Below are 19,694 nucleotides of genomic sequence, written 5' to 3'. Positions count from 1 at the left end.
TGGACGCGGACTGCACAGCGTGAGCTTCGTTTGCAGGTAAGTGTCACATAATGGGCCAGTATGCGATGCATACTAGCCCATTATGCTTTTAATTTGCAGGTTTTGCAGGTAGCAAAAGAGGAAGTAAAACCCATCAGGGTTTACTTCCTCTTTAAAGGTGGTGGCTGCGTTAGTTTCCTTTTCTTAGGCTGTTCCCTCTGATCTTGGTGATCTGGCCAGTAACACGCCTCTTGTATTAGTGACAAACAACCCTGGAGGAATGAACACAGGAGGCACAGCAGACGGCAGCATTGCCAGTCGGGGTGGGTAGTGTTAAAAGTATTAGCAGATACACTAATTGAAGCCAAACTCCAGCTAACACTTTATAATAATCAGTTACAGCAAACCCCTTTTTTTTTTTTATTTGCTTTTGGGATAACATTTTTCCATAAATAAAAGAGCTGATCATTGTAAGTACTCCTGTCAGTGTTAAGTGGATTGTCCCATCCACATAAACTGATATAGTCTGCTGGAGAGCTTGTGCTTTTGAAAAACACACTTAATGGCTGGTTTACTAGATAAAAATAAGACAGCCTAAAAAAGAAAACAAGAGAAAAATGTAAGAAAGGAAAACCAATGCAGCCACCACACCCCATGGTTGGTAAGCTGCAATATTACATTTTTGGTTTTGTGTTTAACCACTTTCTGCCGTAGGATGTCATATGACATTCTTTGGCTGAAGTGGTGGTATCTGAATGATGCCTGCAGCCTATTCAGCTGGTGAATTGCTTTTACAGGAAGCAGGAGGGGACATCATCCCCCCCCGGTGCCCTTCCGGGCTCTCCCGTGCGATCAGGAGGCCGGATTAATGATCCAGCAGCAGCAGATTACCATAGAGCTGCCTGTGGACTGGCCATCTCTTTGACCCTGGGAGGCCGGAAGCGACGTCATGACATCACATCCGGCACTGGCAGATGTAAACAATACCAGTTTTTTTTTTTTTTTTCCCTGGAAAGCAGAGATCAATGTGTGTGTGTGTTTGTTTTTTTTTCTCCATGCTTTCCAAGGTACAAGAGATATCTGGGGTCTCATTGACCCCAGATATCTCCATAAAGCGGACCAGTCATGCCTTATTCCTATTACAAGGGATGTTTACATTTCTTGTAATAGGAATAAAATGATCAAAAAAAGATAGAAAAGATAAAGGGATAAATAAATAAATAAAATACATTTAACGCGCCCCCCCCCTCGTGCCTGTACGCAGAAGCGAACGCATACATAGGTTGCGCTTGCATATGTAAACAGCACTCGAACCACACGTGTGAGGTATCGTTGCGAACATTGGAGCGAGAACAATAATTCTAGCCCTAGACCTTCTCTGCAACTCCAAACTGGTAACCTATAAACATTTTTAAAGCGTCGCCTATGGAGATTTTTTTTTTTTTTTTTTTTTTTGAAGAATGTTTATTGGGTTTTGTACATTACATTAGCAAGAAGCAAATAATGTCAGAGGCATATACAGTCATATCAAAAAAACAATTGGGAAACGGGTATAAAAGGGGGGGGGGGTTAATACGGGGAAGGATGGTAGCGAAATAACAATTACCTTTATAACATTAATACAACATTGTGTCAGGATGAAACGACAGTGTAACCCTTAATACATTCAGGAGTGGAAGCAGCGTTTTGAATATTAAATTAGTGATCTCAGATATTGGACTAGCTATAAGAGTGGCGGTGTGTGAGATTGACGGATGTGCATAAGAAAGTCATGACCGTCAAGGAGCTTCAAGGGTTTGCATTTGTGGTTCAGGGCGGTAAAAAAAGCAGAGGGGTCGGACAAGTTGGATAGTTTTGAGGTTGCCTAGGGAATTTGTAAGGTCCCGTTTGAGATACCAGTCCGTATAGCGAAATAGTTGCATGAGTTCTTGTAGATCCTTTTGGGTTAATGTGAGTTCCATAAATTTACGCCATCTCACGAAGAAACGTGAGGTTGAGCGAGAGTTCAACACAATGGTGTCTAATCTCTCCAGATAAAATGGACATTTTTAAGTACCGAAGTTTGGTGCCATTACACGAGTGTGCGCAATCTTAAATCGTACATGTTGGGTATCTTTTTACTTGGCGTAACATCATCTTTCACATTATACAACAAAATTGGGGTAAATATTGTTGTGTTTTTTTTTTTTTTGTTATTCAAAAAATTTATGTTTGAAAAATTGCTGTGCAAATGCCGTGTGACATAAATTGCATCGATCACCATTTTATTAGCTAGGGTCTCTGCTATAAAACCTATATAGTGTTTGGGTGTTCTGAGTAATTTTCTAGCAAAAAATGTACATGTAGGAGAGGAATGCCAGAATTGGCCCGTATGGAAGTGGTTACTATCACTTTAGGCTGTCAAACAAGCTCACCCTGAAGGTGGAGTGTAAGCATGGGGGTTGTTATGGAATGTCAATGTACTGCAAATGGGACTTCTTATGGCTTTCTTTCAACATTGACTTTTTTCTTGCCACTCTTACATAAAGTTCAGATTTGTGGAGTGCACAACTAATAGTTGTCCTGTGGACAGATTCTCCCACCTGAGCTGTGGATCTCTGCAGTTCCTCCAGAGTTGCCATGGGCCTCTTGGCTGCTTCTCTGATTAATGCTCTCCTTGCCCGGCCTGTCAGTTTAGGTGGATGGCCATGTCTTGGTAGGTTTACAGTTGTGACATACTCTTTCCATTTTCAGATAATGGATTGAACAGTGATCTGTGAAATGTTCAAAGCCCTGGATTTTTTTTTTTTTTTATAGAACTTACCCCTGCTTGAAACTTCTCCAACTTTATCCCTGACCTGTCTGGTGTGTTCCTTGGCCTTCATGATGCTGTTTGTTCACTAAGGTTCTTTAACAAACCTCTGAGGGCTTCACAGAACAGCTGTATTTTTAAACTGAGATTACATTACACACAGGTGGTCTCTATTTACTTATTAGGTGACTTCCAAAGGTCTATTGGTTCCATTAGTATTTAGTTAGGGGTATCAGAGTAAGGCTACTTTCACACTGAGGCGCTTTACAGGCGTTATAGTGCTAAAAAAAAGCGGCGCCTGTAAAGCGCCTCTCCTTTCGCTCCAGTGTGAAAGTGGGGCGCTGGCAGGACACTCAAAGTCCTGCAAGCAGCCTCTTTGAGGAGCTGTAAGAGCGGTGTATACACCTCTCCTGAGGCGCCCCTGCCAATTGGAATCAATGGGTGGCGCTTTTAACCCTATTTGGGCCGTTAGCGGAGGTTAAAAGCGCCCCGCTAGTGGCCCAAAAAGTGCTGCAAAAACTACGGTAAAGCGCCGCAAAAAATAGCTGCGCTTTACCGCTGACGCCCACCCCAGTGTGAAAGTGCCCTTAAGGGGGCTGAATACAAATGCAAGCTACACTTTTCAGATATTTATTTGTAAAAAGAATTTGAAAACCATTTATTTTCCTACCATTTCACAGTTATGTGCCACTTTGTGTTGGTCTATTGCATAAAATCCCCCCCCAAAAAACACATTTACATTTTTGGTTGTAACTAAGGATGAGCTCCGGCGTGTTCGCACACCCCACGTGCAGAGCCCGCCAGGAAGTCGGCACTGCGCTGCGCTAATCGCAGGCAGTGAGACATTGTCCCGATGCGCGGCTGCAGAGATCGGTAAATATCTCGCTGCCTGTGATTAGCGCAGCGCCGTCTTCCTGGCGGGATTTGCACGTGGGGTGTGCGAACACGCCGGAGCTCATCCTTAGTTGTAACATGACAAAATGTGGAAAATTTCAATGGGTATGAATACTTTTTCAAGGCACTGTACCTTCCATGCTCTTAGGCTGGATTCACACCTATGCATTTTTAGTGCTTTTTGCATTTTGCAGATTTGCACTACAGTCCATCTAACATGGTTTCCTATGGAACACGTTCTGTAGTGCAAATCTGCAAAATGCAAAAAAGCACTAAAAATGCATAGGTGTGAATCAGGCCTTAGTCTTAACCTGTAGACCTGTTTCTCAACCTTTTTCCGGTCAGGGCGCCCTTAAAATATTTTCAGTCTCAAGGCATCCCAGTCTAAGGCCTGGTTCATGTTATTGTGTGCAGTTGAGCTGTGTTTTTACCACCCCCAACTGCTTTCTGTTTTAGCTGCACAAGCAGCAGCCAGGGTCGTATACATGCTGTGACCCCAGCTGGAAGTATACTCTCTGGTAAATGGGGCCATACTGCAACCACGTGCATTGCACGTAGTTGCAGCACAGCGATGCTTCATTTAGGGGGTTACAACAGGTGTTGAGAATGCAGCATCTAGCCTCTTCACTGCTTGTCAAATGCCTCTGAAAAGCAAACTGAGCATGGATTGCTTTTTCAGAGAGCCGTAGTCTTTGCTGCTATTATGAACGACCCCTTAAAGCAGTTCTGTTCATACAGGATTATGCCCCGTACACACGGTCGGACTTTGTTCAGACATTCCGACAACAAAATCCTAGGATTTTTTCTGACGGATGTTGGCTCAAACTTGTCTTGCATACACACGGTCACACAAAGTTGTCGGAAAATCCGATCATTCTGAACGCGGTGACGTAAAACACGTACGTCGGGACTATAAACGGGGCAGTGGCCAATAGCTTTCATCTCTTTATTTATTCTGAGCATGCGTGGCACTTTGTCCGTCGGATTTGTGTACACACGATCGGAATTTCCGACAATGGATTTTGTTGTCGGAAAATTTTATATCCTGCTCTCAAACTTTGTGTGTCGGAAAATGTGTGATGGAGCCCACACACGGTCGGAATTTCCGACAACACGCTCCGATCGGACATTTTCCATCGGAAAATCCGACCGTGTGTACAGGGCATTAGAATAATGTACGTACCTACATACATTAGAGCTGCACGATTCTGGTTAAAATGAGAATCACAATTTTTTTGCTTAGAATAAGGATTACAATTCTTGCGGCGTAACATGATCTTTCACATTATACAAAAAATTGGGCTAACTTTACTGTTTAGTTTGTTTAATTCAATGAATTAAAAAAATCGCCAATGACAACAAATACAATTTTACTCTCTAGGGTCTCTGCTAAAAAAAATATTTATAATGTTTGGGAGTTCTAAGTAATTTTTCTAGCAAAAAAATACTGATTTTTAACTTGTAAGCAACAAGTGTCAAAAAGGGTTTAGTCTGTTAAGTGGTTAAACTGACCTCCTTTACAGAAAAAATTGGTGTATATCGCACTGACATATACCCAGTAACAGCCAGCACAACACTAAGACAAGTGTAAATCAAGGAATAAGTAAAAAGTGAAATTATGTGCAGCACTCAAAACATTAAAATACATATGTATTGACCCCAGATGATGTCTCTTTAAACAAAACGCGTCGTGCGAGCCCTGCTGATGTCATTGCGTTACCCACAAACTTCAAATTTAAGCTCTTGATCCACTTTCTAAATGTGAGTGTTCCCAATTTTCTTAATAAATTTTACGTTTATACGGATTCACACTATGTGGAGTATTTTCTTTTTTGGTCATGCTGCTGCTTGGTGACCAATCTCTTGACCAATTGGATGGCCTTAAAACTTGATCTGGAACTCAGACGTGGAGGTCCCATAAGCCTTGTTGACTCACTGAGCATATGCCCATCTGAGTCCTCTCACTCTGGTAAGCCTCCTCACCAACCGGTGGTGGTTCTATTGTCTGTGTCCTCGCCTCAACATTGATGTCACGTGGAATCACACTTCTAGTTACACAATTTGTTTTCACTGTTTATTTAAAGACTGTTATGTTTATGTTTTATGATGGCACGTGGACTTTAGTTTGGGTGTGAATTTCACATCTCATTGTCATCATTATTAGTTTTTGTGGTCATTGCACAGTGTGCATTAGTTTGTATACATATGTATTTTAATGTTTTGAGCGCTGCATATAAGTTCACTTTTGACCTCATTTACAGACCGAAGTTCTTCCCTTTTGATCTAAAAGATGCATTGTACTTCTTCTCTTCTCTATCGCTCAGTGCTGAGGAATGTTTATAAGCATTTGTTGGCTTTTTTTTTTTTTTGACAACTTGGCTCTGCACTGTTTACATAGAATCGCAGAAATGGCTGATTAGGATCGTGAGGGGGCTTGAATCGAGATCGCGATTCTTCTTATTTTTTTTAATGATTATTCCTGCAGCTCTAACATACATACATACACATATAAATACATCCATACCCATGGCACTACTGGGTATTGCACTGTAGGGGGAGGCGGAGAGCACAGCACACACTTAAAGACATCTCCCCCTTCCACTGCTTTTACTTTCCTGACCAAGCTTCTGCTGTACTGATGTACAGTTCAGCAAGGGAGCGCAGTCTGATACACGTCTTTCTCTACTAGGATGCTACTGCCCCCCCTTGGAGAGGGGCTGGTTTACAATGTAGGCTGAATACACACAATGCGACATTTCACACTGTAAGATTATATATTTAACCTGGATCCAATAAAAGGCTAATGTCTTTAGTCTACTTTAGTAGAAAATTTAGTTATACTTTCTTTAGGTACTACCCTAGCAGAAGCATTTTCATATTCATTTACTTGCAATCAGATTTCAAGTATTCAGTTATTAGGGTAGAGTGCTGGGAAGATGCATTTTTGGGAGATGTAGTGGCCTTGGATACATGCTCTACACAGTATCTAGACTTAATGCCAGCTACCCCTGAGCGCACTTGATCTCTTGGCATTGGTTAGTGGGCGTTACTGTCTGTCTCTGGCTTCATGTGCTGGCTGGATTTCTAGAGGGGGGGAGTAGATGGAGTGGAGGAGCATTGCGCTGCCTCGTCCCTCCCACCCCTCGGATCAGCTTCCGGCCCCATCTTCACATTTTTCTCTTCCCCTTGCCCCCCCCCCTAAAACGTTAAAACTCATACATTGTGTATTTTGGGATCATTACCCCCTCATTTCCAGCTTATTTGTTTGGTGCTACCTTACCGCTCTCCTCTACTTGCATAATATACACTTACCAAAACTATTGGGACACCTGCCTTTACACGCCCATGAACTTTAATGGCACCCCAGTCCTAGCATGTAGGGTTCAATATTGAGTTGGCCCACCCTTTTGCAGCTTCAACTCTTCTGGGAAGGCTGTCCACAAGGTTTAGGAGTCTGTTTGTGGGAATGTTTGACCATTCTTCCTGAAACGCATCTGTGAGGTCAGGCACTGATGTGGACAAGAAGACCTGGCTCGCATTTATCCCAAAGGTGTTCTATCGGGTTGAAGTCAGGACTCTGTGCAGGCCAGTTAAGTTCCTGCACCCCAAACTTGCTCATCTATGTCTTTATGGACCTTGAGCGTGCACTGGATCAAATCATTTGGTGGAGGTGGGATTATGTTGTTGGGTTCGTTCTAGTGAAGGGAACTTTTAAGGTGTCAGCATACCAAGACACTTTAGACAATTTCATGCTCAAAACTTTGTGAGAACAGTTTGGGATGGCCCTTTCCTATTCCAACATGACTGCACACCAGTGCACACACAAGGTCCATAAAGACATGGATGAGCGAGTTTTGGGGTGGAGGAACTTGACTGACCTGCACAGAGTCCTGACTTCAACCTGATAGAACACCTTCGGGATGATTCTCGCGCAGACTGCGAGCCAGGCCTTCTCGCCCAACATCAGTGCCTGACCCCACAAATGTGCTTCTGGAAGAATGATCAAACATTCCCATAGACACACTCCTAAACCTTGTGACAACATTCCCAGAAGAGTTAAAGCTGTTATAGCTGCAAAGGGTGGGCCAACCCAATATTGAACCCTATGGAGTAAGAATGGGAAGCCATTAAAGTTTATGTGCGTCTAAAGGTAGGCGTTACAATACTTTTGGTGATATAGTGTACCTCGTCCAAAGTTCACTGTTACTGGAAAATCACAGCACGGTTGTGCTCTTGCAATCTTTTGCTGGTTCTTTGTGGACCTCCTGCTCACATTTATTGTCTATTGTAGTACTGACACAATCTTTTGTAAATGCAAAACGTCTAAATAAAGAATTACAAAAAAAAAAAAAAAAAAAGGGTAGAGTGCTTAGTTTTGTACTGTAATTGTGGACTATGTTGTAACATCTGAAAATATTTGGAGAGCCTCATGTTGTCCCAACAGGTACGTCTGTGGAACACAATGTACATAAGATTTGTAACATTTAGGTAAACTTACAGGTTATTATGCTAATTCATCTTCAAAAAGGTGATACTGTTCAGGGTATGGAGTGCTTCCGCTAGTGTGTATGCAATTCTGCTAAAGTTAAAAGATAAGTTCACTTAAAAATAAATAACTTCACATTTTTGCAGGTGCATTCATAATTTTTGTTTTTACCTAGGAGCCTGAAGAGCATTGCACCCAGGATCAGCAGATCACAGGTGCACTGTCAGGCTCCTGCAAACACTCTGTATCACTGTTTGCCTGTACCTCTCTACGAGCAGTTACTTAAAGTAGAACTATAGGCAAAACTTTTTTTTCCATTTTGGTTAGGAGTAAGGGTGGGTTTTAACCCCTGTAAGGTTTAGTTCTGCCCTCTTTGTCCTGTTCGGGAGATTTCCCTTAACTTCCTGTCCCAAAGCCAAACAGGAAGTGAGGGGAAATCTCTGCAAATTAAGGGAATTCCTTGGGGACCCTAAGGTCACCAGAACTGGTGTCCCCTTAGAAAGATTTCCCCTCTATTACTTTTCTGGGGACAACCCAAAATATTTTCTTTCAATGCTAATGGCAAACAGGACAAATAGAGAGTGTGAATCTCCCTAACGGGGACACAGAAAGCAGTTAACTGACAGGTGTTCTAATCCAATTCCCCTCTATCCAAAACTTAAAAAAAAAAAAAAAAAGGTTTTGTCTTTAGTTATACTTGAAGTCCAGGAAGGTCCATGAACTATGACAGCACTTACCAGCACCCTCGCAATTCTTTGAGAACTACAAGCTATCTGCTGTGGTGGAAGACAGTACTTGTAGTTCCTTCATTCACAAAACACTGAATGACACGACTTTTTAGGTGGGGCGCCTTTGTTTTTTAATTGTGACAGCGGATGCGGGGAGAGGATCCCCTGCCCATTGTCACAATGGGGAATCGTGGGGGGAAGTTGGTGCCTGCTTTAGAACCATGTTATGTTACACATTGAATATGGATGTAACATGTTACTAAAAGTGAACATACTGTACCATTTAAGAAATAAAATTATGCAAGTTATACTTTTTTTTTTTTTTTTTTTAACAATCAGGAGTGCTTTATTGAAAAGTATAAAATGCAGTACAAAAAAAGTAGGTACATACAGTGGGACATGTGTAGACAGGTACATCAAAAAAAAAAAAAAAAAACGGATCATATAATCGACTATAGGTAAACTCTTACTCACATAAGATTTAACGTACTGTATCCAACGCCGCTATATAAATACATTTTGTATTGGATTGTTGGTCATGCTTGCTATGCCTATCAGGCTTGTCATTACATCAATAGATAAGGAGTCATGAGAGGCGTCTGCTAGACCAGAGAAGGAGGCGTGTAATAGTTTGGTTACATCCATTATATCAGCATAATCGCAGGGTCATTCATCCCCTCCCGCCCATAAGCCAGTTACCCAACACCCCACTGCGAGAAATCAAGGACAGTATTATCCACCAATCCATGGCAGCCAGACCTTATCGAACTTCCAAGAGCATCCCCGACTAATATAAGTCAGCCTGTAGAGGGCAGAGCAGAGTTTACTCTCTTTTCCCAGGAGGAAAGGGTCGGAGGGTTAGCTGAGGTCCAGCCAGCGAGGATCTCCTTTTTAGCATAATAGAGGAGGAGTGAGATTAGAATTTTACTATGATGTGTCCTGTGTTCATCCTCGTGTATTCCCAAAAGGGCTATCTCAGGTGTTTTTGGAACAGATAGGTCCATTCTAACATTTAGATGATCATACACTCCCATCCAAAACTTTGACAATGCAGGACAGTCCCAGAACATGTGTATAAACGTGCCTATCTGAGTTCGACATCTAGGGCAATGTGAGTCCCTATCAGGGTATATTTTGGATAATCTCGCGGGTGTAAAGTAAATCCTGTGTAGAAATTTTATTTGTGTTAGTTTATCTCCAGCTAATATTACCAGTTTGGGGCCTTGTTCCAGACAGGTTTCCCAGTCCTCCCTTTCCAAAGTGGGAATATCTGATTTCCAGGCATTCCATAGCCTGTCCATCTTGGGTATCTCCCTAGGGAGCAGCGTGGTATATATAGCTGACAGGGGCTTTGTTAGGTCACTGCTAGAAAGCAGGTCTTCCAACGGGTCTAATTGTAGGAGAGGAGGGGTAGGAAATTGTGCCCTAGTCGCGTGGCGTAGCTGTGCGTATCAGGAGAACATCCATCCCGGGAATCCATACGTCTGTGACATAAGTGCAAAGGACATCAGTTCCCCATTGGGCATAATGTCTCTGAGGGTTTTGATTCCGAATTCCGCCCAGAGCTGAGGATCAGGTATTGTACGGAAATGGGACAACTGAGGGTTTCCCCAGAGAGGCTGCACAGGCGCCCATCGCCCCACTAGGGAAAACCTCCTTCTAGCCATCCTCCACACTTGCAGTGTTGCCCTGGACGGAGCAGGAAGCTCCTCGTATGCCTTTACTCCCCTATAAACCAGATTTTGCAGATCCTGTATAGATCCTAAATATGCCGCCTCCACACAGACCGCGGCGTTGGAGCGTTTCCCCTCAAACCACCAGTACGCCGTCACCAGCATCGCCGCCCAGTAATACAGTTTGAAATTGGGGAGGGCAAGCCCCCCCAACTGAGTCGGTAGTTGTAGGGTGGGTTTGGCTAGTCTTGGAATGGCTCCATTCCAAATAAAGGAGATAATTTGTTTATCAATTTCCCAAAAAAAGGATGCTGGTAGCCAAATCGGGCTATTTCTAAAAAGATAGGTAAACTTGGGTAAAAGCATCATTTTTAGGATATTTATACGTCCTAGTAAATTAAGTGGCAATTCAGACCATGCACGACATCTTTCTTTGAGGAGACGGAGCAGAGGAATCATATTCAATTTATAATATTGGGCAGTGTCCCTGGATACCCGGACCCCAAGGTATTTGAACTCTGAGACCCACTGTAGGGGCGTAGCGGCCGCCCCTGCAGGGATCCCGCCATCCAGAGGAAACAGGACTGACTTAGACCAATTTATTCGAATCCCTGATGCAGCACCAAATCTGTCGAAGATGTCCAGGGCAGCCAGCAGAGAATGCAAGTTATACTTAATTTATTTTCCACAATACCCTTTCCCACTGACTTTTGGTAACTTAAAGCGCACTGATTGGTGAATTGGTTCTCCCCAGGACAAACATGTCAGCTGATTAGGGTTTGGGACCACTAAATGGTTAATGCGTAAGGGGACCTTACAGATTTCTCTGAAGGTTTTTTTATTGATGATCTTGTTAACATGGGATTTTTCTTGCAGTTACACTATCTTAAAGAGGAAGTAAAGCCTCTGAAAAAAAAAACATGCACCCTGCAAGACAAAGGCATAATGAGCTAGTATGCATATGAATTACTTACCTGAGATCGAAGCCCCCGAAGCGACCCTCGTTCACGTCCTTCGTCGGCGCCATGATATCCGGAGTGACTTCGGGTATCGCTGCTCCGGCGCTGTGAGTGGCCGGGGCAGCGATGACGTCACTCCGGCGCATGCTCGCCTTCACTAACAGCATGCTCAGTGCGTCTGTGCCGTTGTCTAGACATCAGTACAGTCTTTTTTGCAAATATCTCCTAAACCGTGTAGCTTAAGGAGATATTGCAAGCACCTACAGGTAAGCCTTACCTGTAGTTGAAAGTTGTCCCAGAGGGTTTACAACCACTTTTAAAGCCTTGCAGACTTAGGCCTCATGTACATTGCTGCTGGTAAACGGATGTTCAGAGGCAGTTGGATGCTTGTTTCAGCTGCCCCAGAACTCATCAGAGTATTGGCTGACAGACGGAGAACTCTTCATGGGCTCTGTGCCTCCATACCAAAATGTGCAGTATGCGTCCTTTCATGAAATGTCTAAACAATCCCCATACCTACATCCTTTTGACTATGCAGCGTTTTCCTCCCTTTGTAATCTTGTTCTGAGCCTGCACTTTATTCATTTAGCTATTCTGTATTTCGGAAAATCCAATAAAACTTTTTTGCAAAAACAAAATCCACATTTTTCCATTTTATATTCTAAATTTATGAATTGTGTATTACTTCACTTTAGGAGAGCTAAACCATAAAATAAAATAAATTCTAGATTTTTTTTTTTTTTTTTTCAGCAGAAAAGTCTTGCAAAGTGTCTTGTAACCAGGGTACACATCTACCTCTCCTCCTATGATTCAAAAAAGCCCTTTAAAGATGGACCACCACTTTTTTTTTTCTCTTAAAGCCTGTGTTGTGTGAATACACTCGGACTCCACCCAGTGCAAAAAAAAAAAGTGCACACTAAAATGAAACACAAAACGTGCACAGGGTGTAGTCCTCCAAAGAGAAAGGACCCTAGCCCTGATCCCCGGGGGGTTTGGCTCCAGTCAGGGACTGGAGTACTTCACTTTTTTTTTTTAAAAGCCAGTGGCGTGCAAAACACACCTCAAAAACTTCCACCCGGTGCCAAAAAAAAGTGCCCACACATAGAGAGTGAAACACAAAAACGTGCAATGGGTGTACAGAGTCCCCCACTAGGGAAGGACCTTACCCTGATCCCCCGGGGCGTTAGGCTCCAGACAGGGACTGAGGTACTCAGACAAAGGGTCCATCTGGCCAAAACCAGGCGGACCCCCACAACTGGAAGGTCTGCCGAAGCAGACCGACCCAAGTACAGTGGGGCTCCCCCGAAGGGAGAGTCCTCAAAGGAGAGGGCGAACCAAGCCAAAAGGCCTATGTCCACCCCCTCCCAAGACTTTCAGAGTAGGCCCGAGGACCCACACCCTACTCGCCACACAGTGACAAAACGTGTATACAAAGACAACCAAAAAAAGACAAAAAGGTGACAAACAGGGGTAAAAGAAAGAGTGGGGAAGATAGTGAGATGGGAGAGTGAAAGTGGCCATTGTGCTATACAATGGCCTGCCCTCCGGCCAGGCATAAAAATTTCCCCTGGACCTGGCCAAAAGGCCCGGCCCAAGAGGCAGGTGCGAAAAACGTGTGTTGTGGTGAAAGTGACCATGGTGCCATAAAATCAAGTGCTTTCACACCGTGACTATACGGCACCCCTGAACTGCCACTTCAGGGGCACATTCACCACTGGCTTTTCGAAGAAGCCCTGACCCCCCCCCCCCCCCCCCCCGCAGCCCAGACCACAGCAGACCCCACCACAGACAGGAAGGATATGGAGATCAGGAAGCCGGAAAAAGCCCTTTACCATCAGGCTCTGCCGTCGCTCCCATCACTCCTAATTACATTCGGGAAGTACTTGCCACTCCCTCCCCCCCTTGCAAGGCAGGAGTAAGCGTTCTCTCCCAAATAACTGTCTGGAGCTAGATCCGCCCCAATCCAGGCCAGAAGGCCAGGGTCTCGACCCTCCGGTTCAGACCCCGTGGTTCTCCATCCCCATCAGAAGGCTTCCCTTTCGGCTATGAACCGCTCCAGGTCACCTTCACTCCAGCAGGTTTTGCATAGCAACCGCGATCCCGTCTCTATTTCGCCATAGATCAGGGACGGAAGCAAGCGCCACCTCCTGGAAACTGATAAGAACAGATACTACACTTGATCTTAACCAAAAGGCCAAGAAGCAATTAGCAATAATCACGCCTCAGTTGAACCTCATTGGCTATGATACTGCCACTGCGCAAAGCTGGGACTGGAGTACTTCACTGGTCCATCTGGCTAAAACCAGACAGACCCCGTTCTCTGGGAACTCTGCCAAAACAGATGACCCCAAGCACTGCACTAGATGGGGCTCCCCCTAAGGGAGACCCCATGAGAGAGGGCGAACCAAGCCAGAAGGCCATGTCCATCCCCTCCCAAGACGTTCAGGGCAGGCCCGAGGATCTACACCCTACTGATCAAACATGAAATGTGTACAATACCCAACAACCAAAAAAAGCTGAATTAGACTTACCGGTAACTCCTTTTCTGAGAGTCTTCCAGGACAGCCCATGAGACCTAGGGCTCCTCCTAACAGGACAGGAAACACCTTAACCCCCACCAGATAAAAGGGCGGTCCTCCAGGCCCCATGTCAGTATTCTCGAGAACCGTAGGACGTCCCTGTAAAACATATTAGAGCTGCACAATTAATCGTTAAAAAATCGTGATCTCGATTCACCTCCCCTGACGATCTCTCCTGCAGAGGTCTTTCAAATGCAATTTTTTGGGAAAAAAATACACTTCAATGAATTATAAAAAAAAAAAAAAAAAGAAAGAAACAGTAAAGTTAGCCCAATTTTTTGTTTTTATGTGAAAGATGATGTTACGCCGCGAGAATCGTGATCTATATTCTAAGCAAAAAAATTGTGATTCTCATTTTAGCCAGAATCGTGCAGCTCCAAAACATATGCATAATACACATTTTATTTTGATATTTTCAGGGATTTTTTTATACCCAAAGCAATTACACTGGTCCAGAGGTGTGTTGCACAGAGGGTGTAGTAGCACCCTTCTATTTTAGGTGCCATATTTCTTATCTTCCATTACCTTGGTTTACTATATTTTTACTTTTTTAAATTATTTCCACTCTTAAAGGTCATTTCCTTTTGATGTCACACCTTGCAGAGGATGTAACACACAAAAAACATCAAAATAAATAACCAATCCATTAAATATATTAACATACTTGTCTATAGGGAAAATGTTTTCCCTTAAAGTTTTTATTCATTTAGTGCTGCACTCTGCAGAGGGTGCAAGACAAAAGTACCCTATTATAAGGTTTAAAAGACACATGCATAAGTGTTTTCTAATTGGAACAGCGCCACACCTACACCCTTTTTAAACCAATTCAAGTGTATTTCACTCAGGTGAACCATGAGTTAAATTTCTTCCAAACCTTGTAATATATGGCTCTAGTGACTGGTTTTCTGCAATCTACCAGGGTCTTGACTACTTTGTCTGAGAACCCCTGGGCGCTTAGTATCTTTTCTTCAGATACCAGGACATCAAGCTTAACCTCTTCAGATCCGTGCTATTGCCGAATGATGGCAACAGCGCGGACCTACATTGCCGGGACTACGTCTATTGACGTCATCCCTTGCATGAGCGGCCTGCGCGCCCCCGGTGATCAGTGAGTCTATGAGACTCGCCTGATCACAGATCGGAGTAAGGGGTCGGTCCCTACCCCTTACCACATGATCAGCTGTCAGCCAATGACAGCTGATCATGTGATGTAAACAGAGGCGGTAATCGGCTATTTTTTCTCCTCGCGCTGACAGCGTGAGGAGGAAAAAAAAAGCAGATCACCGGTGGCCGTGAGAGGGACATCAGTCCCAATCACGGCGATCATCTGTCCCCCCTGCCAGTGACACCTAGCAATAGGCAGCAGTGCCGCCTACCAGTGCCCACCAGCGTCACCCATCAGTGCCCACAGTGCCACCCATCTGCGCCCACAATCAGTGCCACAACAGTGCTGCACATCAGTGCCAGCCATCAGTGCTGCCTTATCTGTGCCCATCAGTGCTGCCTTATCTGTGCCCATCAGTGCCACCTTATCTGTGCCGCCCTATGTCTATCCGTGCCCATCAGTGCAGCCTATCAGCGCCCACCAGTGCCACCTCATCAACGCATATCAATGAAGGAGAAACATTACCTGTTTGCAAAATTTTATAACAAACTATGAAACATGATTTTTTTTTTTTTTTTTCAAAATTTTCCATCTTTTTTTGTTTAGCAAAAAATAAAAATCCCAGCTGTGATTAAATACCACCAAAAGAAAGCTCTTTTTGTGGGAAAAAAATGATAAAAATTTCATTTGGGTACAGTGTTGTATGACCGCGCAATTGTCATTCAAAGTGTGTCAGCGCTGAAAGCTGAAAATTGGTCTGGGCTGGAGGGGGGTTTAAGTGCCCAGTAAGCAAGTGGTTAAGAAAACCACCTGTGGATGCGACACTGGACCCTGCGATAATAAGTCTTCTCTATTCGGAAGACTCAGTGGAGGATCTGAGACCAGAGTCTGTAACAGGGAAAACCATGGCCTCTTGGGCCAGAAAGGGGCTATTAGGATAAGATCTGTTTCTTCTAAAAGAATCTTCCGGAGGACTTCCGCAATTAGCCTGATTGGCAGGAAGGCATAACAGAGGCTGAATGGCCACAGATTCGTCAGAGCATCGATCCCCAATGATCGATCTGGGTTCAGAGAAAAGAACCTTCTCTGTCTTGTGATTGTTCTGATCTACGAACAAGTCCGCTTCGGGACATCCCCATCTGTCAGTGAAACCCATAAAGATTTCGGGATGAAGGGATCAGTTGTCTTGACATACCTGGTAGCGGCTGCAATAATCTGCCAGTTTTGTGTCCCCTTCAGGTGCACTGCTGTAATTGAGGCTAGTTTCCCTTCTGCCCATGATAAAATCTCCTGGGCGATACATTGAACTATCTGACTCCTCGTACCTCCCTGTTTGTTGAGGTATGCAACCGTAGCGATATTGTCGGATAGATTCTGGAGATTGTGACTCCTGATCTCCATCTGAAATGCCTGCAAGGCACTCAGAACCGCTAGAAGCTCTCTCTGATTCGATGAAGCTCTTGCTTCCCTTGAGGACCATTCTCCCTGTGCCATTGTGTTGCTGAGGTGGGCTCCCCATCCCCAGGAACTCACATCCGTTGTGATCCTCTGGGATATAGGAATGGACCATGGTAGACCTCTTGTTAGGTGCAGGTGTGTCCTCCACCGCCACAAGCTTCTTTTTACCCTGTAGGGTAACAAGACCCTTGATTCCAGGGAACTTGCATCTCTGTCCCAGTTCCTTAGTAGAAACAGCTGTAATGGGCATTAATGAAATCTTGCCCATGGCACTGTGAGAAAGCAAGAGCTTATCCGACCTACTGCTCTTGAAATCTCTCTCAGTGAGACCGACTGATTGGTCTGTAAGGCTGACATTGTTTGCATCGTTCTTGAGACCTTCTCTTGTGGGAGAAAACCTTTTTTTAGTCTACTGAGCAAAATTCGTACCCCAGATATGACACTTTCTGGGCCAGAATAAGGGAAGACTTCTCTTTGTTTATTAACCAGCCTAGAGATTGAAGGAAGTCCTGTACAGTCTGGAGATCCGCTAATCACTTTTGGTATGACTCCGCCACCACTAGGAGGTCATCCAGGTAAGGGATAATAGTTATCGCCTTTAACCTTAGCGGAGCCAGCTCCTCCCCCCAACACCTTTGTAAAAATTTGTGGGGCTGAGGACAGACCGAAGGGGAGGACTTGAAATTGAAGGTGCTGAATCTCTGTTCCCATCTTGACTGCTAGTCTCAAGAATCTTTGGAAGGCTGGATGAATAGGGATGTTCAGATAGGCATCCCTCAAATCCAAAGTGGCCATGAAGCAGTTTGGGTAAAGCAGGTTTTTGATTGAGAACAGTCTCCATACGAAAGTGCTTGTACCTGATCAAATGGTTTAGAGACCGGAGGTTCTGGATAAGCCAATATTTTCCTGACGACTTTCTGATGACAAATATATGGGAATAAAAGCCCTTGCCGTGATCCAACCGGGGAACGGGGATCAGGACCTTTTGATCTCTAGAGGTACCTGCCAACAAATGTTTGTATTTGTATCAACTATACCTCTAAATTTCTGGCTACACAAATGGAAGCCAGAGCTGGTTTAAGATTCCCAGTGGCTGAGTCCCAGGCTCTGTGAGGAAGGATATCGCCTCTTTTATCCATCAGATCCCTAAGCATGCCCATATCGTCAAACACTAGGTCCGAGTTTTTTTGAAAGAGGTGCTGTGACAGACCTAGCCAGGACAGAGGCTTTTGGAGGGGACTGAATGCTAGCCTCTTGCCTACCGACTATGGGCCCTGGCATTTGGGAGAACGGTGATCTTTGTGAGCTGTATGCCTGGGGACCCTTGAGGTGGTGTTACTTTTGGATTCAGGTCCGTATCCCCCAAGACACACAGACTCTGGGAACCCTGTATATGCCCTATTAGAAATAGTGACTGATTCATACTGTTGGGACGCATACTGTTAGATGCTAATGTCATCAACACCAGCCACCTGTTGTCTTCTATAATGTAAATGTCTAGTCTGGCTTGCCACAGTTTCTAAAAGTATTTCACCCATTGTTTGTGCTAATTAACCTTGCTATTGTATGAAAGAGTTCTGTGTTGATGTTTATGATAATGTATAATCTACTGTGTGAAGCTTGTTGACAACAAGTCTGACCTGTAGTGAAATCCTGATTAATCATAACAATGCTCAGGAGGGCACGGAGTCACATCGGCTGCTTTAAGGGATTAGTTAATTAGCTCATGTTAATTCTGTTTCTGGTTACAGTTGTATTGTCAGAGTAATATGAGCAGGAGGGAAGAACCTCCTTTTACTGTATATAAGACTTGTATTTTCGTTCTAATAAAAGAGTCCATGTTCAGCAACTAAACAAGTATCGTCTTGTTTTGTGCTTGTGAGCGGTTGGAATATCTGATATCTATATTCAGACTGGGAGGAAGCGGTATATGATGAAAGCACTCAAGCGGAGTGTGGGATGTTTCATTACAGGTGCTTCTAACTTAGGATTTTTGTTCCATAGCTGCGCTGTGTCCTCTTCAAATGGAAACCTTTTTAGGTTACTGGAAAAAGGTTTTCTCTCTGGAGTTTCCCACTCCAGCTTAATAGTATCAAGAAGGGAACTATGCATGGGAAAAACTCTAGCCTTTTTCTTATGCAAACCTTTGTACATAAGGTCATGTTTACACAATTGTACCTTCTCCTCTTCTATATCAAGTGTCGTATAGATAGCCTTTAATAAGTAATCTACATCTTCCAATGATAACTTATACCTCGAGCCCCTTGGGCAGGTCTTCACTCTCCTCACTCTGCTGTGGAGCGCTAGGACCGGCTGAAGTCCTAACTTGAGATGGACCCTCTGAGGGGACTTGAATCTTGTCAATTAGTTTTAAATGAGCTTAACGTAGACATAAGCTCATCTATAACAGAAGTCAGCATTTTTTGACAGGAGACAACCTGGTCATCCTTAACTAGGCTGTCTATACAGGTGCGGGGAACTGCTTTGCTCCATGAGGAGCTCAATTTGTTTCCTTTTTGGTGGCTGCACTTGGGCCTTGTCCTGAGTCTTGGCCTGCAAGTGAACAAATGACCCCAATAAATTTTACACCACATACACTCCATAACACCCAGTGCAGGAGAAAAGGAAAATGTGCCCCCTTCACCTAGTCCCTACTGGTTACAAGGGGTAGAACACTCACAGGATGTGCAAGCAAGTAAAATGCACTTCAGGCTTACCTGTGAGATGCTGGTGTTAGGGCCTGCTTCTGCTGCCTGTGCAGGTATAGCAGAGGGATTCATCCCACCCCTGTAGTGGTCCACAGCCTCTGCAGGGTTTCACTGTTTTTAAAAACCACCAGCCTCCCAGCGCTCCTGTTGGCGCCGTTTCAGAGACTGGAACTAGTATCTCCGGTGCCCACTGATGACGGCACACGCCCCGGAAGTGAGCCCGCCGGATACTTCCTGTTGACCAGCTTGGAACGCAAGTTCTGTCCCTCCATGTGCGGCTTCCTGTTTTCCACTGCACCCTCCAGCCAGGCTGTTTAGCAGGGAAAACAAGCCG

General features: G+C 44.3%; 1 protein-coding gene and 1 pseudogene across 3 annotated transcripts in view; one reads left to right on the top strand and one right to left on the bottom strand.

The window, feature by feature from the left end:
- Positions 1-19,694, top strand: part of POR (cytochrome p450 oxidoreductase) — a 156,202-nt gene that overhangs the window by 49,137 nt on the left and 87,371 nt on the right. The window lies entirely within an intron of this gene.
- On the bottom strand, positions 13,712-13,776 carry LOC141130202 (U4 spliceosomal RNA; annotated as a pseudogene).

The sequence above is a fragment of the Aquarana catesbeiana genome, linkage group LG02 (genome assembly GCF_042186555.1).
Source record: "Aquarana catesbeiana isolate 2022-GZ linkage group LG02, ASM4218655v1, whole genome shotgun sequence".
Classification (NCBI taxonomy): domain Eukaryota; kingdom Metazoa; phylum Chordata; class Amphibia; order Anura; family Ranidae; genus Aquarana; species Aquarana catesbeiana.
Note: the sequence above shows the minus strand (reverse complement) of the source record. Positions and strands in the feature narration are given on the sequence as shown.